The sequence below is a fragment of the Pocillopora damicornis genome, chromosome 5 (assembly GCF_964200805.1).
Source record: "Pocillopora damicornis chromosome 5, jaPocDami1.2, whole genome shotgun sequence".
NCBI classification, from domain to species: domain Eukaryota; kingdom Metazoa; phylum Cnidaria; class Anthozoa; order Scleractinia; family Pocilloporidae; genus Pocillopora; species Pocillopora damicornis.
The window spans coordinates 27244794-27266870 of record NC_142674.1 but is presented as its reverse complement, the minus strand read 5'-3'; the positions used below and the strand labels follow the sequence as shown (position 1 = coordinate 27266870).

The 22077-nt window shown below is 36.7% G+C and overlaps 1 long non-coding RNA gene and 2 pseudogenes across 3 annotated transcripts in view; 1 reads left to right on the top strand and 2 right to left on the bottom strand.

The window, feature by feature from the left end:
* Positions 1–2106, bottom strand: part of LOC149046278 (DDB1- and CUL4-associated factor 1-like) — a 32540-nt pseudogene extending 30434 nt beyond the window's left edge. Inside the window, exons 1-3 of the transcript XR_016186788.1 lie at positions 2028–2106; positions 1375–1451; positions 160–354 (exon numbers count right to left, since the gene is read on the bottom strand). The product of XR_016186788.1 is annotated as a DDB1- and CUL4-associated factor 1-like (transcript). The remainder of the gene's footprint in view (positions 1–159; positions 355–1374; positions 1452–2027) is intronic.
* A 180-nt stretch (positions 2107–2286) lies between these two features.
* LOC149046277 (uncharacterized) lies at positions 2287–4851 on the top strand (annotated as a pseudogene). The gene is made up of 4 exons (XR_016186778.1): positions 2287–2599; positions 2805–3007; positions 3101–3264; positions 3551–4851. The product of XR_016186778.1 is annotated as an uncharacterized LOC149046277 (transcript).
* A 331-nt stretch (positions 4852–5182) lies between these two features.
* On the bottom strand, positions 5183–6265 carry LOC149046276 (uncharacterized). Its single transcript, XR_016186790.1, has 2 exons — positions 5959–6265; positions 5183–5652 (listed from the first exon to the last, which is right to left on the bottom strand). It is a non-coding gene; the product is annotated as an uncharacterized LOC149046276 (long non-coding RNA).
* Between the last annotated feature and the right edge of the window lie 15812 nt (positions 6266–22077).

Below are 22077 nucleotides of genomic sequence, written 5' to 3'. Positions count from 1 at the left end.
CAAAGGTAATGAGAATACTCAGACTTATCAGGTAGAAGTTGTCATCTTGATTTAACACCAAATTCTCGTAACTAATTCACAAGGAAATGTGTTGCAGCTAGAGCAGATAATTAACAATCAGATCTTAGGAGTTAAAGGATTAAGAATACCTTTCTAAACTTACCATATCCTGAAAAACTGCAGCACTTTCCAGCCCAGGCATGGCATTTAACAACACTCTGGCTGCAGTGCAGTTCAGATTAAACTGTTCCACAGTGCTCATGATATAGGAGTTCACTAGTTTGTCCATAAATTCATCATTTCTGAACAGTGTCTTCAAAAGATGGCCTAATGCACAGTCTGGATCAGCTCTACCTGAAATGTTCATGATAGAGAAAACAAGAGCTCATTTTATTTTGAATAATTTAATACAATCAAGACCTCTTATTGACTGAGAGCAAGATCTGCACTGTTAAAATTACAGACTAAGTTTTTTTCCCTTAGGACATACATCTGAGCCAAAAAAAAAAAAAAAGTTCTGTCACTTAAGAGTATGGACTGAGAAAATGAGGCTCATAAGATTTTTAATAATCAGGGTCCAATAAAAGGAGAAGATTCTAATTAAAGCCAAAATTTAAAATTTTTCAAGCTTTTCAGTGAAATACAACCCACTAAATTGACCAATCATTGTGCATGTACTAACTGAGAAAACATTTATAATAAAGTAATTAATTTCATTGACAGCCAGGCTATATCAGTTTGACCACATGAGGCCATCACTGTGACATGGACACTTCTCACACCAAGCCTCATCTAAGTTCTAGTGTTTTCTTGTGACTCAAGTAAGTAGATAAGTATAGTGCCTCTTTAACACAGTAAGTCCAGTGAAGATTCCACTGGGAACAAAAAGAAGAATTGACATTGAATAAGAAGCAAGAACAACACTTCTCATTCATGAAAGTTTGAATTGTTGTTGTTTGTCATGTGTTATCATTCTTTTTCATGCAGAGTGTGTCTTGGACCTGTTTCATTATTGGCAGGCCTTGGTTCTCTTCAATATACATATAATTTGTTTCTTATCGGCTTGCAGTTAATGGAAGAGGTTTACACAACAAACACTCTGACAAAGGGCTAATGCTTGAAATGTTTTGAAACTCTTTACGGTGGCCAATTAACATTATCAACTCAGTTAATAAAACCAAATTATCTTGTTAAACTCCACCACTGATGCAGCATCACAGGTTTTTCAAAGAAACTTACCCCCTTTAGGTCTGGCTATCCTTCCTAGTATCTGAGAATACCTTACACTACATTACCTAGTGTATTTATAATAGATGTTATAATGTATAAAACACAAATAGTGTGTAATATGAAAAGGTAGCTTTGCACTTTTACCTGGATGCCAATCATCAAAAGGATCTGGATCTAGTTTATGATATGCCTCATTCTCACATTCCACAAGCTCTGCTATCCTGCATGAGTGATTTTAAAATGTAAAATACTTTTGAATCTACTTTTTGCCAAATTGTTTGTTCACTTTTTGTAGAGCCCAACATGAACAATGTTACTGATCTTACAGTTCCAGTAAGTAGTCATACACAATGAGTGTGTATCACACAATTATCACGGCCAAGGCTTGAAACTAAAAACTCCCCTCCAGAATCTAGCACACAAATCATTCGTCCATTGTCTTTCCCATTTATTTTCTACCTTTCCATGCTATGTTTTATACGTTCTGAGAGAGGAAAAGGAATTTTTTTCGGTGTGTAATGACTGCGACATGCTAACCCAACAACAGTTTTATCATTGGCAGACCACCATGAGCCTCGCTAGGTGGAAGGTATCTGTTGACATGTAAGATGAACTGGAGAAACCAGTCAATCATTGTGTAATTCATAATAATAATAATTTCAAAGCATATTAACGAATGAAACCAATTGCATTGAGGCAGCTACTTGAAAGCTTTCAGAGGTTATTACCGTCTTTTTTTTTGTTTGATTTTTTTGCAAATTTAAAAAAAGATACTACTTCTAATACACTTCACCAACCTTTGTAGAGTTTTAACGGGTGATAGATTATTCTGATCTTCCTTTCGCCAAGTATCCAAAAGGGTACTGAGTTCAGAGGTGCTACAAATAGACAATTTACCTCAACGTGCAGAGTTTCGAAGATCGAAAAGCCCGCCATTTTGATCCGAAAGATATGATACAAGATTAAATGGTCTTCCTCTTCGAAAGTGATATCACTTTTCTCGGCATAATTACTCTGATATTACTGCGAGTGATTTTGTTGACTGTGTCAAGATCAGATGTAATAGGCCCTTTGCAGCTAGAGGTCACGTGCCTAGATACGCGTTAGCAACGCTGAATTGGAGAGCAAGCTTTCCAGCAAACACAAATTGTATAAGTCTCTTGAGCGTCACGCGTGTGTATAGTTGAAAGGCGATTATTCTGAATTCAAGCGTTAAATATCTTTCCATCTCTCCAAATCCAGTAATTTTAGCATAGAAATATAGCTTTGAGCGCATCTTTGAGTCGGAAAGGTTGGTTTTCAGCTGGGATCGCGGAAAAAATATCAGCGTCAAGTCGACCACGAGTTACAAACATGGCTTCTCCGTCAGGTATGTACAACAGAGTTTGTCTTCTTGTTGCACTTTTAGAACGACGTTTGGACAATTAATACAAGTAAAAAGAAACAAAATACGGTAATTCACTACGCTTTGAGGTTTAGAAGCCGTTTACTATCGAAAAACATAGAATTTTGGCTGCTCATTCCCCTCAAAACTATGGTGTTTGAACTAACAAGCGTTGTTTTCATTGTTGTAGATATCGATACGGACGAATCAGTTGAACAATCCACCACAGGCAAAAAAAAGTCTGCATACCATTGCTGTGTTCCCCAATGTAATGGGGATTCAAGATACCACGAAGATCTGCATTTCCATCGCATTCCCGGTCGTGCCATGGACGAAAAGCTGAGGAAGGAATGGCTCGTGAAAATCCGAAGAGACGAAGGTCCTGAATTCAAGGTATTTTATAGAGACATTCGATTTTCAAAGCATTTCACAAGGAACTGTTCAGTAAACTTATGTGTCTAATGGCTTATACTTTTCTCTATTTAGATAACTACTAGTACGAGAGTATGCTCAAGGCACTTTACCAAGGAAGATTACCTTCCACCGACCAAGTCTGGTAGCCAGCGACTGAAAAGAGGTGCTGTTCCATCGAATTTTAACTGGACTTCCTCCTCAAAAGCACGAAGAAAGATTATTCGACATGTCGACAGGTAATTTATCCTTCAGTTATATTTTAATGTGTCGGTGAGTTTATGGGGTTATAATGATAAGTCTAGACTATAATGGCATCTTTCTAATTTTTAAATACTGTATCAGTTTGGGATATGTATTAACTGCTAATTTTAAAAGCATTTGTAACACCCTATAGAAGGGATGTATGAGTATGAAGTATATATACAGATCTCAGGTTCTTCAATGTCTAAAATGATTTAATTGTTTTAAAATTTAGAATTATGTATGAAAGTGTGATATCTAATTTTTTGGCTTTGTTCACAGAGATACTCAAACAGATGATAGTGACACCGATGGAGTGGAAAGTGAGGCAATGCAAAGCAGGGAAAGTGTGAAAACAGAGGTGCAGTCTCTGAAGGCTCAGCTGCTGGCCATGCAGGGAGAGCTTGAGGTGAGCAGAAAGGAAGCAGCTGTAGCTAAAGAAGAGCTAAGAAATGTCAAGGCTGAAGCTGCTCAACAATTGGAGGAGATAAAAAAGCAGGCAGCTTTTAAAGCAATATTAAGTAAATTTGGCCTGGAGAGATTTGGTGTAGACAACGAGAGTATAAAATTTTACACTGGTTTCCCCTCAAATGAACACATTAATTTTTTTTTAGCTTTATTAAGCCCAGTGCTGAACTAATGACCTACTGTTATGCCTCTGGAGACTCTGGAGAGAGAGAAAACAGACCAGCCTCCAGAAATATGCTTCTAATAGATGAAATGTTTATGTTTCTTGTTCGGCTTAAACTAGGATTATTTGAGCAAGATCTTGCTGATAGGTTTGAAATTCATATATCCTCAGTCTCTAGAAAATTAGTAACCTGGTCCAATTTTTTGTATTTTTTTCTTGGAAGTCAGATTATCTGGCCCTCTAGGGCAGATGTAGATAGATGCATGCCTGAGGGTTTCAGAAAACTCTATCCTAGCACTAGAGTTATTTTAGACTGCACAGAGATTTTTGTGCAAACACCCACATCACTATTCTTACAGTCACAGCTATACTCATCCTATAAGAGCAACACAACTTTGAAAGGTCTTATTGGAATCACCCCTTGTGGAGCAATATGTTTTGTTTCCACTTTATACACTGGAGGGATTAGTGACAAGGAAATCACAAGATGTAGTGGTATTTTAGACCTCTTAGAAGCAGGAGACTCAGTCATGGCAGACAAGGGGTTTGATATAGGTAACATGCTACAGGAGTATAATGTTGAGTTAAACATCCCTCCTTTTCTGGAAAATCAAGGGCAGTTTTCAACTCAAGATGTACAAAAAACTAAAACTATTGCAAGCCTTAGAATACATGTAGAACGTGCCATCAGGAGGGTTAAGGAGTATCACTTCTTTGATTCCGATGTTCCTCTGTCATCTTTAGGTTCAGTTAACCAGCTATTTTCTATAGCCTGTCTTCTAACAAATTTTCAAGGACCTTTAATCTTATCTAAGTGACAACAGTGAAATGTAGTGCATTCATTTGGATTAGAAGATCATTCAGAATGATTAAGTTAACCTTTTAGAAAAAGCTTAAGTAGTCATAAAGAGTGTTTGTAAATTTGAATTGTTAATAAAAAGTTACAACTGGACATACTATTTCTGAATCAATTGTTCTTTAAATATAGTGTTAGACAGTTTTGGTGTTTTTCTTTTAAGGTTGGTTAATCAGGGGATTACCATATATAATTAGTTCTTGAATTTGACTGTGATGAAGCAAGTAAATAATTAAACCTTGGCTAAAAAGAGCTAAAAAACACCAACAAGAAAGTTATAAGTCACATTTATGTTTCTGCGAAAAAAATGCTCTATGCATATCTTGGGTCAACTTCACCTAATCCTTCACCCTGACAATATCTGGTAAGCCCCTTTTTAAGAAAAGTTTTGAAATCTAAAATAACTATACACAAATTAGAGCAAATGTAGAATGTTTTTAAAGAACATTTATTGAAGTTAAACCTTTTCATAACTAATACAGTGTTACAAGTAAGCAAAGACTAGAGGCAAATCAGCTTAGATAGTAATTGAAAAAAAAATTGTCCACCTTATCTTTAGCTCCCTGAAAAAAAATTGGATCAAAAAGGATTCTTGTGCAGACAAACATGTCATTGTTCATGTAACTAAAAAAATCACACCAGTCTAGACCAGTGAGGCCCAACTGGCACTGGACCTGGTAATAATAAATGTCGTTCTTCTTCAGAGAATACTGGTTAATATTATCCTTAGTAAGATACCTCACATCATCAAATGAGGTTGCCTCCTCCTTCACAACTTTAACCTCCAGTAACCCAAAGGGGTTCTGGTCACTACCAAGGGCATCCAATATTTTGCATATTGGCCGACATCATCGAAGGTCAGCGAGGGAAATATTGAAAGATCTTGGCTCTCCTCAGCTAAAAAAAATATGAACACGAGTAACATTAGTCTAACGATTTGGGAAAAATGTTCAAATTGACATGATCACAAAATTAGGCGAGTAATATCTCTACAGTTATAGCGATGAATTAAACAACGCCTGTTAGTTCAAACACCATAGTTTTGAGGGGAATAAGCAGCCAAAATTCTATGTTTTTCGATAGTAAACAGCTCCTAAACCTCAAAGTGTAGTGAATTACCGTAGATTCTTTCTGTTTACTTGTATTAATCGTCCAAACGTGGTTATAAAAGTGCAACAAGAAGACAAGCTCTGTTCTACATACCTGACGGAGAAGCCATGTTTGTAACTCGTGGTCGACTTGACGCTGATATTTTTGCCGCGATCCCAGCTGAAAACCAACCTTTCCGACTCAAAGATGTGCTCAAAGCTATATTTCTATGCTAAACTTACTGGATTTGGAGAGATTGAAAGATATTTAAAGCTTGAATTCAGAATAATCGCCTTTCAACTAGACACACGCGTGACGCTCAAGAGACTTGTACAATTTATGTTTGCTGGAAAGCTTGCTCTCCAATTCAGCGTTGCTAACGCGTATCTAGGCACGTGACCTCTAGCTGCAAAGGGCCTATTCCTGTGTGTAAACTATATTTACGACGAAGTTTAGTCAAATGGCGAGTTCCAACACAACACGCGCTAAGTCCCAGGCTATTATCAAATTTCGCGTGGAATGCCTAGTTGTTATTGACCTCTAACCAGTCTTTTTTATCTTGCAACTCGGTCGGCTGTGATCTTATTTGGAATGGTTCACCTTTAACGACCAAAAATAATCATGACAAATGAATGACCTCCATTGTATTTTGTCCCACTTAACTTTTGATTATAGTTTGATAAAGTTTTGAAGTGCTTGAGAGGAAATTAGAGTACCACAACTGAAGTTCAGAAAGGTACACACAAGTTACTTAAACAGTTTATGTTATGAGTTTACGTTTTCTTCTTTGAAGGCTCATCACCAGATGATTACTAGGACAAGTTGAGGCAGTTTTCTGTGTAGGGTATGGAGTAGCATGGGGATCTGGTTTTCATACCATGTTTACCCCAATTGTCGTTTCTGAATTTTACAGTAAATGTCTTACTTTTTTGGTCCATCACTTTCTGTCATTTGTCCTGACTTTCTCTGATACTTGTCTTCCGAATTTTTCAAACGGTTCATTAACAGAACAAACCTGCAAAAATTTTCCCTGACATCTGAACCTTGGAATATATTGACCGATCAGCTTGACAGGTATGAAACCATCGTTTGGATTCTGCTATATTTACTCCCCTGGTCTGGGAACCAAATGATCTTTACGTAAGGATATTAAAACGGTTTTCAAATGAGGTCCGCCAAAACAAAGCAAAGTACTCATTACCAGCCACAAAATCAACAAATAGCTAATCACACAAGTAAACAGACAATTAGGCAATCGAGCAATCAGAATTATGGACAATTCCATACCGTTAAACGTGGAAGTCGTTATTGGTATTTTACTTAGTTCTCGGGGCAAGTTTTGTTTGCCAATCGCACTGCAAAGCAATGCAAAACCAAACAAATAATTCCAATCAATTTTTTGGTTTCTCCACTGTTTTCCATTCTGCTGGTAATAGGTTGGATCAACAGCTAAAGAACCTTGAGGGCGGCCGGCCAACCCCGATGGTCTCCTGACAGCAGAATGTATATTGCCTACCTCTGCGATTTGCAAGAGAAGCGTCGAGAAGACTTGCAATTATCCATGCATGTCAAGTGCTAAGAACGGTCGTTTCTCTTACAACTAATGAAGAAATATGCAGGTAATTCATTGATCTGTTTGAGTACTAACAGTCGTCGATAAGACGCCCGATTAGAGCTAACCAACATATCGTAATGAAATGATTGTGGTGTAGGCTTTCTACGGTATCATTTTGACTCATGTCGTGTTAATCATTCTTTAGATGGACAAGCCATTGCAAAACGGTTTTGTGCGCAAATCACGAACGCAACGGGGGCCATTGAACGGCTGTTCAAGGAGTACACAGGACAAAACGTTGACATGGTGGGTTGTAAATACCCCTCTATAATTGCGGTTGAAGACGCGTTAAGCATCGACAGTCCACTGTGGAGTGTACTAAACGATGATATCCAACCGCAGTCTGCTGTTCCCTATTGTTCAAAGAGGCAACTCATTGATTCGGTTCACACACGCAAAAGATGCTCAGAGGAAATAGTCAGCACCTAAGAAGAAAGGGCTCGGATGTTCAGTCATTTCGAGGGAAAGTTGAAGGTATTGGACACCTGGATGTACTTCCTTCTCGCGTTGCTCTTCGCTAGATATTCGTCTTTTTACTTATGTCTTTTCTTGTTCTCTTTCGCGTTCCTTTCACCGTATTCTGCATATTTTGGTGTCCTCTCTAGCTTTTTTGGGCGTTTTTCTCGACTTGCTTTACGTAATTACTTCTTGTTTTTTTTTGGTCTCTCAGTCTCTTTCTTTTCATCCTGTTTTCACACAAAACCCTCTCTCCACAAACTTGAATCATAACAATTTCCTCTCGTTGACAAAGCTTTAGCTCTGCCGGTATTGTTGCGTTGCAAGTTGATCAGAAAATGTAAAATATTGAGAATTACTGTTCAACTTCAACCTCACCAGTTTGATTTGGCGCTCAAAACGCGGGTTGCAAATTATTTGCTTACGCGGCTTCACAGCTATCAGCCCACGTGAAGCCCTCGTGCAATGCCTAGTTGTGTGCCCGCGGTACGCTACACTGAAGCTCGACACTCGGATATGCGCACTTCATTGTCATCTGCCGGTGTTTCCTTACGCACACCTCGATGATCGAGGTCTATTACGAAGTTCTATCCACAAACATTACGCTATTGACATTGTTAATCCTCACAGTATGCAGGACGCGTGTCATATGAACTTCGTAAGAGACTTCACTCACCATGGAGTCTCTGTGGCTCGGTAGTAGAGCATCGGAGAGCAGAATCCTAAGGTCTAAAGTTCGATTCCTCATGGGAACTCAGAAGTTTTCTTTGTCCCACGCTCGTCACAAGACTAAAATCATCTTCATTTCTTAACCGAGCTCAAAACTTACCATCTCTCTTATTTCTCGCTAACTGCTTGTTTATGAAATTGCAACTCTTCGTAAGCGCTTATATGAATGCATTATGAATTCACTTGAAAAATTGTTGTAAATTAATCACACATACATATGCATGCATAGGGAGCCCTGAACGAAAAAAAATCGACATATATATGTATATAATTTATTCGCCCGTCGGGAGGTCCGTATTGGGAAAAACTGTGCCCTCCGTCTTGATTACTCAAGGAAGAGGGCACAGTTTTTCCCAATACGGACCGACCCCAGGCTGGTGAATAACATTTTACATTTTACTACATAAATGAGTCCTCACATACATTCATAAAGTAGTCTGGAACATACCAGAAGCTTACAAAAGAACTATTTTAGTAGTATTACTTAATAACTGTGTCATCAACTGCGTCACTTGATGTCAACATGAATAAGCAGTCTGGGGATTTCTAGAAGCTCATATTTACAAAAACAATTACTCATAACAATAGATTCTTGCCGAACGAAGTCGAAAGTCGCTAAATATAAGTATTCCTTTCGCGATGACAAAAACCGAAAAAAGGAAGAAGGTGCCGTTAACTTTGCATAAAGATGCATTTCTGAATCAAAAAGTCATTCTCTTTGAATGTTGACGACCTCACCTCGAATCGAGCCAGTAAGAGGGCAAGAAAATTAGGAGCTTGCAACCATCTGGAGAATTCAATTGACTTCTGAATAAACGGGTTCCTATAATTAGAAATTTATTATCACTTTGTTCCGTAATGATACTCAGTCCAACACGTTCGAAAATTCAGATCGAGAGTAATTGAGGCATCTTATGTTTATTATGAAATTTTTTATAAGACTGGTAGGCATGAAACGTTCAAGGCGTTTTAAATGAGCAAACACGTTTGACGCTGAATAATTCTGAGGAGAAACCCTAAATAAAAACATAGATAGTTATCAGATAGGTAAACACTGTTCTGTTGGGATAGAAATGGCGGGAATGACAATAACAATTGCAGTAATGACGATGATGATACATGTAAATAATAAAAATACTCATAACCATACTAATAAAATGATTCATGATAATCTCTAGATGGGTAAATTCTCGTGTAGCTTTAATGTTTCCGAATACCGTTGCTGATCGGCAAATTAGCATAATATTCTTCCTGTTGATCAAAGATTAGCATCATGACATCATTATTCTTTTGAATCAGCCAATCATGTGAGAGACCCGGAGACAGAGTGAATTGTTTGGGAGCCTTTCCTTCTTCGAAAGACCGTGGGAGAAGGGGGGAGGACGAAAAATGAAAAACAGACTTCGGTGAAGTTTCTTTCTTTAATTTGCATTACCTCTATTGTAACCACCATTTACTCGCTCAAATATTTTTAGGTTTATGAAAAATCTTGTTGTAATTACAGCCCTAAATCTTTCGGGCTCTTTGGAAAGAATTTGGTTAAGTTTAAGGGAAAAGAAATAAAATGTTATTTACCAGCCTAGGGTCGGTCCGTATTGGGAAAAACTGTGCCCTCCGTCTTGAGTCCTCCCCCTTCTCCCACGGTCTTTCGAAGAAGGAAAGGCTCCCAAACAATGCACTCTGTCTCCGTCACCCCTATCTACCAACCTTGTGAACAAGGCGTAAGTTCATTTTGTTTTCTTAGTCTTCTGGGGTTTTTGGGGTTTTTTTTTTGGGGGGGGGGGAGAGAGTGGTGCGAAGGGGGAAAGGGGAATCGATGTCATTTGACTTCCGTTATTTTTCCCTAAAGTTATCTATTACATTATTCCATATGTGCGAGCCTTTCTACTAATCCAGTGTTTCTTCAACTGAGTGTTTTTCTATCTTTGCAAGATGTTCCGTAAACCATCGACATGCGTCACTCTGTGGGCGTTTAGATTAAACTTATCGCCAAGAGATATTGTTTTTCTTATCTTTTCATCATTATTATTCCTTTTAAAAATTGTTCTCAGGGGAAGTGGGATTGGTTAGCCTTTCACTCCCAGTGGTGATCACTATGAATCTTCTTCCTATGATATCCATACATTATTCAGCAGACAGGTAATGAGAATATTCAAACTTATTGTCTACAGGTTAACTTGAAAGTTAAAGGTTTAACCTCCTCCCAGCCCACCCCTGTTTGCCTATTATCTTTCCTGAGTAAGCCAGCCAACATATTACATCCGTTCGCTCACGCGATTCTCTTCTTGAAAAAAAAATAGAAACGAAGGAAGCATTTTTGTCGTAAAAGACAGTAAATCAAGAAAAGAACGTGAAAATAAAATAAGGAACATTTTTTAATCCCGTGGTGCCCCTTTTTATCTCCAAGGTGTGGAAACAAACAGTGCCTTAGTATACATATTTATAGGAGACTATATATGTTGGACATTTTTTTTCTCGGCACCTGTCGCTGGAGTGAAATAAACGCTTGCCAATTACTGATAACTGACAAAAAGTTAACAAAAACGTCGTAGAAAAAGCAGACGAATCAATATACACTTGCAAAAGGAGACTAAACTAAAACAAGAAACGAAAACGAAGAAAGAAAAAGCAAAAGGAAAATAGAAACTGTTGGAAATGGGAAAATGTCTTGACAGCTGACGGTTCAAACAGTCTGATGACGTCACTAAACTTTGTTATCTGTAACCAGATGGCTTCAAGCTTCAAGGATCTCTCACTTGATTGGCTGATTCAAAAGAATGATGATGCCATGATTCTAATCTTTTATCAACAGGAAGAATATTATGCTAATTTGCCGATCAGCAACGGTATTCCAAAACATTAAAGCTACACGAGAATTTATCCACCTTTAGATTATCATTATTCATTTTATTAGTATGGTTATTAGTATTTTTATTATTTACATGTATCATCATCGTCATTATTGCAATTGTTATTGTCATTCTCGCCATTTCTATCCCAACAGAACAGTGTTTACCCATCTGATAACTATCTATGTTTTTACGGAGGGTTTCTCTTCAGAATTATTCAGCGTCAAAGGTGTTTGCTCGTTTGAAACGCCTTGAACGTTTCATGCCTACCAGTCTTATAAAAAATTTCATAATAAACATAAGATGCCTCAATTACTCTCGATCTGAATTTTCGAACGTGTTGGATTGAGTATCATTACGGAACAAAGTGATAATAAATTTCTAATTATAGGAACCCGTTTATTCAGAAGTTAATTGAATTCTCCAGATGGTTGCAAGCTCCTAATTTTAAGAGAGAGAATGATATTTGGATTCAGAAATACATCTTCCAAAGTTAACGGCATCATCTTCCTTTTTTCGGTTTTTGTCATCGCGAAAGGAATATTTATATTTAGAGACCTTCGACTTTGTTCGGCAAGAATCTACTGTTATGAGTAATTGTTGTTGTAAATATAAGCTTCCAGAAATCTCCAGACTGCTTATTCATGCTGACATCAAGTGACGCAGATGATGACGCAGTTAAAATAGTTCTTTTGTAAGCTTCAGTAATGTTTCAGAACACTTTGTGAAAGTATATAAGGACTCATTTATGTAGTGGTAGTTGTTGTTATCGTTGGGAGTGACCGACTGTGAAGAAAGCTATACCTTGAGAGAGAGCTATAGTGGAAGATTGCTAATTTCAAGAAACATTGGAGGAAAATGTGAGTTTGGCTCAGCAGTGAACTAAGATATAGACTGTAGTGGGCTTAAGTAAGTTTATCGAGGATAATTATTGAACTGTCTTCAGGAGTCACCCCTTATGAAATTTATTAGTCGTTGTTTAATAAAGTAGTTGAGTAGGATTGCAGTATTTTTCTGTCGGTTAGATTATACCGTAATACTATTCATTCTCAGAGAGACTCCTTAGAGAAAGGTATTTTTTTTACTATTTTTGTACCGTGTGGAACATTGAAAATATGGTTGTTCTATATATAATTCAGTTGTTACCTGCTGATAATGTGCCGTCCATAATTAATCATCGCCGATGATCATCATCTCCATTATTTCGATTCCGTTGTTAAATAATTATTTTAAATCTTATGATTACCATTATCTTGGTATATTAAGCATTTTTGTCCAATATTTTTTTTAGAGTACTTTGCTTCTGTATGCTTTATCTCTGATAAAGTGCTTGTTAAATAAGCTTTGCTTATATAGTTCTAGATCTAAGTGGTCGTTATAGCTGAATTTTATTCGCATATTCACTTGTTTTCCCCTTTACGAAAAAAGGAAAAACTGCTCAATTATTTTGTTGTAAAATAGTACATTAAATAGGAAGGGACAAAAAGAAAATTGAAGGGAGAGATCATGCAATTCTGAGGTAGTACAGTTATCGTTATCATTGGATGGGAAACACACCGTGCGCTAGAATATTAGAAAAAAAAATTCATGTTGGACATTTTTCTTTACAGCACCTGTCGGTCGAATTAACAATCATGTATTTTGGTTAATTTACATTATTTGTTCTTGGTCTCTCGTTCTCGAGAAAACGCTGACTGCTGATAACTTAAAAAAATAAAAGATAAAAGGATGGTGATAATTGAAATTAATTATTACAAATGAAAAGAAGACGAAACAAACCAAACGAAACAACAAAACTGAAAAGCAAAAACGTGACAAATGATAATAATAAAATAATAATAAAGATAATTTTAAAAAAACGTTAAAAGAAACTTGTGGAAGAGCTTAAATTTTAAAATTTCGCAAAAGGACTGTATCAAAACAGCTATTGGTTATTTATTAAAGAAAAACGTTTTTCTTGAGTTCCCACAAGGAGTCGAAACTCGAACCTCCGGGTTCCGCGGAATTTGAGAGCTATTGGCTCAAATAGTCTAATGATGCCATTAAACTTTATGTTATTTGTCCCCAGATGGCTGCATGCTTCAAGAGTCTGTCACTTGATTGGCTGATTTAAAAGAATGATGTTATCATGGCTTTAATTTGTGTTCATCTGAAAGAATAATATGCTAATTTGCCGATCAGATCTTCGTTTTAGAAAACATTGAGACTATGTGAAAATTTATCCATCCATAGATTATCGTTATTCATATTTATATTATGACTGGTATTTATTTATTTTTTTACTATTACAAGTATCACCGTCATTATTATCGTATATACTATTATCATTTTCTTTTCTATCCCAAGAGAACGTTCTTTTTCCCGCGAGTAACTATCTGTTTTCTCGGGGGGTTTTTCTCTAAAAAAAACCTTGCATCGAAGGTAATTGCTCATTTGAAACGCGTTGAACTTTTGATGCTGAACAATGCTCTATCAAATTTTATATAAAAAAGTCTCGGTTTTTGTCGAATTCAGTTTCTTTTACCGTGTTCGAATGAGTATCTGTAAGGAGCAGATTGGTGATAAAATTGTCGTTAAGCTTGCCTATTCAGAAGTCACTTCAAGTGGCTTCAGGAATGGTGTGACAAACAAGAAACATCGTTAATCAAAATGTATTTATGAATAATTCAATTTCTACTCTTTAGTTTTCTCAGTTTGATACGAACTCCAATTTCTTAATTGATTATTTTTTACTTTTTCAGATTGTACAAGCGTTTTGGGTCAGATCCCTGCCAAGTGCAAGAAAGGTAAAGTGTTCTTTCTTTTTTGCTCCCTCACAAGTTTATTAGAAATGCCACAATATTATTATGCAGGTGTAAGTGACCAGAAATTACAATACAACAAAATAAAATACCAAAAAAAAAGTTAAATAAATAAAAAGAACTGTCATATTTTTACTCTCATGGACGTTTTCAAAATTACTTTGCCCATTTCATGCTAGCAGCCGGCGCTTTTACAGTACCATCTCTTTTTTCTACAACTCAATGCCACTCAAAGCACAGGTAGAGCAATGAATAACAAAGGCCCATACGAGAAGGACATACGCGTATTTATGCGAGTATGTCGACGTATGTCGCTTGATACGTGCGCATGGTACTTCTATACAATGTCCCCTTATCTTTGAGCTGCACTGTGTATATCAGAACATTTCATTGTTGCTAATGTCAACATAAAATCTTCATTCTAAGTTCTAATGGTGAAATGTCAAATTGCGCAACAAGTTTTCAAACGCAATTTCGATCGTTTCTCAATAGCTTGTGACCATAGTAGCATCATCATCATCATTATCGTTAATGTAATTACTACTTTGGTATTTTTTTGGTATTTATTTTTTCCTCCATTTCAACAGATTAGAGTCTAATGAATAATTACAAGTAAGATAAGAGGATGGAGAAGGGCACAATATAGCAAGCTAATTAGATGCCCTTTACCTTAAATTACATTTTTTCACACAGTAAAAAGAAGCGATACAATAATATAAGATATAAGATACAAAGATAAAATACAAATATAATTATTACAACAACAACAACAACAAGAAGTCTTCATTTCTCACAAAAAAGGAATTACAATGAAACAAGAAAAATGATTAAAATGAACGGGCAAAATAAACAAAGTTGCATCATTTTGTAGACTGGAGTTAGGTTTTCGAGCTAGCCCTCTATGAATTATTATTACTATTGCTATCATTGTTATTATTTATATGATTATTTGTTACCTTTTAATTATTGGTTGAAAGTCAATTGATCACTGTGCTGTATCAGTAGCTATATCAGTAGCCATATGCAGTCTCAGACTGCCTATCGTTCCTTTATCGGTGGGAGAACTTAGCTCGGCAGCACAACAATCAGCGGATTGCTTACTTTCCTACCAAAAAAGGAACGATTTGACTAATCACATTCGATTTTAATAATTTTTTTACAATTTTTTTTGTTTCCACAAGATTGTCATGAATCCCCAGGTTGTTCTACTGCTCATGCTGGTAGCCGTCCCCTGCACATCTGCGAGTATGTTGCTACTGCCATTTTGTAATGTTTAACTTCTAGTCAACCGAGTGATTCCCTATGAAACCTTATAACCAAAAGAAGTTTAGCACGATAGAGGCATAACAAATTCCAACCCTATTCTGAACAGGCTTTTCTGTATCTGAAGGAGACCTTGAAGGAGTTAACCCGTTACTCCAAATTTTGACAGAACTAATACACTAAGTACTTGTAACAACCGGTCTAAACCATTCAACATCTCATGCTGGCGTTACATTTAAAAAAAATTATGAGAAAAGCTTTAAATCTCAGGTAAGAAGCTCGCCGTGACTGAGGCGTGTCTTACTGGTATTTGCGACATTTCATCGAAAACTCGCCATCTCGTAACGTTTCCATGAAAATTTCATCGGAGAATAAATGTTTATTTTTAATGATGGTAATAATAACAATGATGGTTAAAGTAAATCTCATCACATACAGTCGAGTCAGTGAACTTCTGAATTGCGTATGATGTCGGCAATTTGTACTCCAATCGTTTCATGAGAGTTTCAGTAAATTGGAAGGCTTTATCTCTCATCGAGAACAAAGGGAAACTAACCTCAGGAGTTTGTTGCCATCAAGAAATTGTACTTCTCGGGACAGAGTCAAACCTTCTTAGGCGCCTTTCGGAGAAAAAATTTGCACGGGCTGTTTTTAAGTAAACTTTCAGAAACTATGAATCCACGAAAAGGTTATTAAATACAGAATTCGATAAAATCATAACGATAAACTGAAAAAATGTAAAGTGGAAGTTGATGATTATCAAACATCTGTCTTTGATGGCAAGTCACTGCAAAATGTCTATCTTAAAAAAATCAATGACAAAAAGTAAGCTACTCAAGTCATGAAGTAGCCCTTAATATTAATTATATATTTTTGGTAAAAAATGTACAAGAAGTGCCCATGTTTTGTCACGGTTCATGCGTTTCTTTTAATCATCTGCTAGTAACTTGTCGAGGCGATAAGATTGCTTGTGCAAATCAACAAAAGTGTATCCCAGCGTCTTACCGCTGCGATGGGGACACTGACTGTAGAGATGGATCAGACGAACAATGCAGTAAGTACTGTGGTTGATAGGTAACTTCTACTTCTGTACATCTTCTTATTCTTTATATGGGCTTAGCGTAAAAATGCTACTTTCAAAAAGTAATTTTTAATTGGAAGGCTAACTCTCTTTTCAAAAATATTGAAAAAAAGCTATATTTTCCAAGAACCCCTCATTTGCAAGAATACCTCTAACACAGCGAAATAAAGCTGTGAGGTAAATCATATGCAGAGGTAGTTTTACAAAACTGAACTGGCTATTGGTTGAATACCGTCACATTGGGCCATCTTTAGATTAAGAACTATAATGGCATGAAGACGATTCTTGTGATGGCCAAAGTGACTTTAAAATCGAACGAAATAAACCGCATCTAATTGAATGAGATAGCGGCGATTTCATATACGAGATGAATTCCTTTTGTATCTTACCGTTGGAAAAAATCAAATGCATTAATTGGGAGACCAGAAATGATAATTTGTACTTTGCAACGTAAAATGCTCTATATGATAAATTTTTAAAGCAACCATTATTACGCATGCGTGCAGTGAATGAACACTTCGAGATTTCTCGAGTATATTGAGTTCTCCAAGCGTTAGCATATTAATTTGAAAAAAGCTTTTCTAGAAATATAGTCATGCACCCATCGGCATTGCCTTAATTGACTGTATTAACTGACCGCGAAAAGGTGAAAACGCGAACGGTCGCAACACAGGGGATATTAAATTGCTAATGTAGAGCTTACGAACAAATTTTTCTTTTACACGTAAACTTTTGTCGCCAGTGCGCCATAACCAAAATTTCATAGAGCTTAATAGTATTGTAATGATACTAATAGACCAATTGAGTAACTTTTCCTTTTCTTTCATGTTTTACCTGCGCCTATCAGCTGGCCGTAAGTATCATAAATCTAAATCTATCTTTGTGTCGTCTCCTTGTAATATTGCTCAGATAACCACATTAAAGGAATGGCATATTTTGAACACATCGCTTGTATTTATTTGATTTACATGTAACTATCAATAGAAAATCTAAGGTTGAGGATCTTTGAAGTATTAAAAAATGATTTCAAGGGGCCGATTGAAACAACAAAAGCGGAACAAAAACTAAAGTTAGCTGGTCACCTCCTGCTTGATAGGGAGGCTGTATGAGATATGGAGGAAAGAAACTAATCAAACATGTTCATCGATTTCAGTTTATTTTTGTTCCATATATATTTACAAAGCCTTTCCGTCAAGACAGCTGAAATTCACGGATATTCATGATATCAAAAATAGTATAATGCCGAGTCCTCGTCTCTTCCTTTTTTCAAAATCAGTGTAAAAGTCAAAAGAAGAAAAAAATGACACAGAGAGACCAAGGGTCAGCGGCAACTTTCTCCTTTCTGAAGACGACAGGGATTGAAATTTACCAAGGGAATCTGTGGTAGCAAGAGCTTGCGAGTTGCTCGTTTGTGTGCTTATCGGTTCAAACATATTTAGCAGAGGAGAATTTTGAGGCAAACGCACAACCTCTATATTTGACTCGAGATCTAAGAAGTATGTCTAAGTTGTTTGGATTATTTCAGGTTTTGTTTGTTTTCTCCCTTTTCTTACATACACAGGCTCAATATTTTATGTCTTTGAATTGAAATAATTTGTATTATCATACAGGAAAGTGTGCAAACTACGAGTTCACTTGTGCAAATGGAGATTGTCTTGCTAAAAATAGACGTTGCGATTGGCGAAATAACTGTGGTGATAATTCAGATGAACAGCTGTGCCGTAAGTTTGTCATCGCTGTCACCGTTATCCTAATACTGCAGTCGCCTTTCCTGTAGGCTGATGGCTAACTAGTCAAGTTGTGCTGTAGTAATCAGGTCGAGATACAAACAAATATTAAGAGCTGTCTCTTCGCCTTCTCTCTCTATCTCCATATTTTCCTCTATTTAATAATAAATCGAATAATTAGCAACAATAACTATAACATAGACCGAATAGGCAGAATTAGGCTTGTTCTTACTTATGTTTCTACTGACAATGTAGTATGTTTTTCTTCAGTTTCCATTTCAGTTTTTTTAAAGTTACTCAGTTGTTTGTTGTTGCCATTGTTTCTGTTTTTTCAACTGCAAATGCAATAAACAAATCCTGGTTACTACATAATTTGAGATTGTTTTCTTTTCTCTCAATGTACGAAACGTTCTCATGGAAATATTAGCTCGACGTAAGTGTTCTTTTGGATATTTCATCAATTTCTTAACTTTTAAGTGAAAAACAATATGTTCAGTATTAGCTTATTTAATCACCTATTTATTCTATGTCATTTACATTTTTCTGTAATTATTTCAGTGCATTGGTAATCACACTTTTGTCAAAGAAAAGCGTAGCAGCCACCTGATTGAGGCATTCATGCTTGTGGGCGTGGAATTTTTTTTTTTGTGACAAAACTAACTATTGAAAGTCTCTAATATACAAAAGTAACCAAATAAAACTCAATGTGTTTTATGTTGTCCCATAAGTTTTGAAATGAGGATAGTTCGACGTCCTTAATTTCACGTTTCCATGGCGAGGCCCCCTGTTTTTGTATATAATGGCTTTGTTTTATTTGCCCTGGCGAAAGGGATAACAATCTGCACACAGGTCACCAAGTTTTTGCAACACGGCTTACAATAGCTCTTCCTTTTCAGGAGGAGAATGAAAAATAAAACAGAGCGCACCTTTGCTGTCAGGGCGTTGATATTGATCTTTAGGGTATTTTTAAAAAGTACAGGGGAGGATTAAGTCAGCTGCATCATTCACTATGATAATAAAAACTGCATGTCCAAAAGAAAAGCATTTAAATATTTTGATTAAATTTCTGGCACTGTATAGGGAATATCTCATTACTCTTCCCACTTTTCTATGCTTTGTTAACGAGGGGATGTGATAGCCGGTGATTTTCTTTTCTTTCCTTTATCTATGTTTTTCATGGACTGCACTTCGGAAACATCAGGAAGTAAGTGCTACTTCAATTTCTTAATGTAGATGTTACTCCTAACATGTCACATGACCAAAAAGCTGCTAACCACTCCCATTCTGTACCCTTTCTACCAGCTGAAAACTAATTACGACAAAAGAAAAGATCAGGAGGCGTTGTACTTCATTCAGAAATCGAGATTTGCGTTTCGGCCTGGAAAATAACCCATGTTTCAAGGTCACACACTGAATCCTAAACCTTAATGAATAATTTTACTTTAGCCTCCCTTCAGGACTCACTTAATTTTGCTTTTGCATTGTTTTGAACAACAGATGATTGTTAAAATTAGAAAAATAGCTTTATCTTGTGACATAATATTTAAGAGGCTGTCTCTCTTATTTCCACCCGGTCAATTTCGCGTCAAAAATAATTTTGCCTGAAACTCTGTCAACAGAAAGACTTTACCTAGGAAAGAACTAAATTAGATTTGGTTTGATTCGAAATAATTTTCTGACTGCATTAGGGGCCATAACTATTTCCCAGTCCGTAGGAACCGTCGCAACGTCTCGAAAATTGAAAAATAGGCATATTTTGTAACATCGTAAAATATTTTATTCGCATAGTTAAGCCACAAAATTTATATCAGATTGCTTAAAAACCTTTCTAGTTTGCCAAGAAAGTTAGAATTTGCCCTCTCAATATATTCGAAAAGGCGAATTTTAGCATATTCTGACTACTAGAAATCGCCGTCGGCCGATGGCCGTAAATAACCTTGATTTAGACGTTAAGTTTTGGGATTTGGGACCTGGTTGACGACTCTATCCTACACAGCCGTTAAGTTTAGACCTTTATAGGCAAAAATATGCAAAAACCCCTGTACGTTTTCGATTTTTGAAAAGTTATGACCGTTTGAATCAGCCCATGTACGAGCATTGGCGATTTTTTCGCCCACACCAAAATCGAACCAATGGAGCAGATTTCGTCAAAAATACAGCTTACCTTCGTCACATCTTAGGTTTGTGTGAAATTTCAGATATTCCTCACTCCCCAAACTGGTGAAATTTATGATAACTCCAGCAAATAACTCCAAACTTCAGCGGTCGGCATCTATCGATACTCTTCTTTGACTCGTTGTTGCGAACTAAACTCGAAAACTAAAGTCATGTTTCGCGCTTAATGTCCTGTTGAAAGTTTGGATTGCAGCTGCATTCTCTTCAAGAATCAATCATAGAACTCCATTTGTAAGTCTATGTGTCGAAGTTTGGGGGCTAAAATTTGGAATTTAAAGCTCAACGATTGCACTATCGCGAATAACAGAGGTCCGCATTAACCATTGCGGGTGAACCCGCTGACCCTTTATTTATTCTGGAAGGCCTGCAAGTGTAGTATGGCATGCAAGTGCTTTTTCGAAACCAGAGAGGCTTCAGTCTGTAGCGAGTCTTCAGCGAGGTTGATAAAGCTTTCAGAATGTACAGGTGATATCAGTGATCATCTACGAGCATGTCACTTAGGTTAGCTTAGAGGAACGGTACAAGAATATGAGCTTATCATTAACAGGTCAGGGTTGCCACGCGACCTTTCCCCTGATCAACTTGAAGAACTTTGTATCTGCGAAAAGCATAGAGGAAACATGGGTAAAAACTGGCGACCACGTCGCACTTGCCAGTACCCGCTGCACAACGGCCGGAAAAAGCAGCTAAATACTAGAAACGCAGTTCATCTCGACATGTCAAGGGAAATTAACACTATCTTCGCAGAACTCGTTCCAACGGGTTCCCGTAAGTACGATTTTTATGTAAATTCTAGCTTACCAACCAGGTATTGTCCTGAAATGAAGGGCAGGGTTTAAATTAAGATGATATCTACACATATATTGAGGTGCGGTAAATGTCAGAATTCAGTATCTTGGAATTTGATTAACATTTGGGCCAAAGCTCGCACGCGAGTGAGTATAAAACAAAACAACTGCTGCGATTTCGTCCCAAGATACGTACCGTGATACCACATGGCAGCTAGTGCAACTTGATAAGTTAAATCACACTTCGACTTATAACATTGCTCTGAAGCAAACTTGAACCTAAGTTTCCAACACCACAAAATTGTAACGTTAGTCAATTATGTATATAATCGGGAAACACAACAATTGCACATCTACATGTTTACAAAAGCATTTTTTTATGTCATACACGCAAGGCGAGATACTAGATAAATAAACTTGGAAAGTAATTTTACACCAATGTTTACGCCGATGCAAGATAACATTCCTTCTGTTTTGACATTTATACATTTACACAAAGCACTTTTGTGTTATTGATATAAAAACGAGGAGGCATCGATTTTCGCCCTTTTATCCCTAAATAGAGTCAGAGTTTAACAACCTTTGCAAACACCCTCCTATCCGAAAATTGAGAGCGTACCCCAGGGTCACGTGATCATAGTGCAACAATTTTTATTTGTTTTCTATAAGTGTGGCTCTGCTTGTTATCATTTTGCATTATTGTTGTATTTCGTGCTTTTCAGTAATCTGCGTATCTTGTTACAAGCTGC